The sequence below is a fragment of the Chiloscyllium plagiosum genome, unplaced genomic scaffold (assembly GCF_037043375.1).
Source record: "Chiloscyllium plagiosum isolate Xiang-an unplaced genomic scaffold, Cpla_swu_hap1 HiC_scaffold_35, whole genome shotgun sequence".
Taxonomy (NCBI): Eukaryota; Metazoa; Chordata; class Chondrichthyes; order Orectolobiformes; family Hemiscylliidae; genus Chiloscyllium; species Chiloscyllium plagiosum.
In genome coordinates, this window is record NW_028270173.1 from 52,271,278 (window position 1) to 52,272,544 (window position 1,267).

General features: G+C 51.6%; 1 pseudogene; it reads left to right on the plus strand.

Moving 5' to 3' along the window:
• The first annotated feature begins 874 nt into the window (after positions 1 to 874).
• Positions 875 to 1,012, plus strand: LOC148140872 (U1 spliceosomal RNA; annotated as a pseudogene).
• Positions 1,013 to 1,267: the final 255 nt, after the last annotated feature.

Below are 1,267 nucleotides of genomic sequence, written 5' to 3' on the forward strand. Positions count from 1 at the left end.
TGGACCGTTCCGTATCAACTGTCCTTCGTGGAGAAGTTTATGAAGAAAAACACCTTTGACCACAAGTCCATCAGGAAGTGGTCAGCACGTAGTGTCCTTGAGACCCTTCGGGAAAAGGAGAGGGCGGATCCTATCGAGCGGTTCCCTGAGCAGACTGTCAAAGCCATTTGGCAGAATGCCTCATCGCCAGAACTTTCCAACAAGCACCAAGATATGGCTTGGCTGGTGGTGAGAAGGGCTCTGCCTGTGAGATCCTTTATGCACGCCCGGACTCTCAGCCGCACCGCACGCTGCCCTCGAAGTGGCTGCGGGGGGGACGAGACTGTCACACACCTCCTTCTGGAATGTGCCGACGCAGAAGAAGTCTGGAGAGGAATGCAGTGGTGTTTGTTGAGGTTTGTCCCGAGCAGCGCCATGATGCGGGACTCCATGCTCTACGGCCTGTTCCCTGGGACGCACACCGAGACGAACATCAACTGTGCCTGGAGGATCATCAACTCGGTGAAGGACGCTCTCTGGGCGGTCCGAAACCTGTTGATCTTTCAGCTGAAGGAGTTGACCCCGACTGAGTGTTGCAGACTGGCACATTCCAAGGTCCAGGACTACGTGTTGAGGGACGCGCTGAAGCTTGGGGCAGCTGCCGCCAAGGCACGGTGGGGAAAGAACACTGTGTAACATCTGCCTGCCGAAAGAAGAACAGGGGGCCCGCGCAGTCTTTTGGGCTCTGCTGACACCTCAGCTCAATGTAATCGCATCAACCTGTAAATAAGAATGATTACACTGTCTCGATACGCAAAGAAATGGAATGTGTACATGTGTGTGACATGTCCAGTTGTATAGATCAAACTATTTATGAATAAAGTATATTTTTGAAATAAAAAAAGGGTGGTGCTCCCAGGACGAGGATATCCCATTGCACTTCGGGTGTGCTGACGCCTGCGATGTCCCCAAATGCGGGATACTCGACTGCAAAATTTGTGGTAGTGGGGGACTGCGTTCGCGCTCTCCCCTGATTTACAAACCAATGGCAGAATCTGAATTGTGGTTTTTCTGGAGGCAGTGCTGTTATGCTGCGACTTGTCTTGTCACTGCTACGTTAACACCCAAGTTTGCTCGGGCAGTCTTTGGTATACCTTTCTTCCCTCTCCAAGCAAGAGCCGTCCTAACTCTAAAAACGTTAAGCCCACCAAACCTCTGCTGCATATGTGACCATTTCCCTCTATTTCCTCACTATATCTCTCAACATGCTGCTTAACCACCTTCCCTC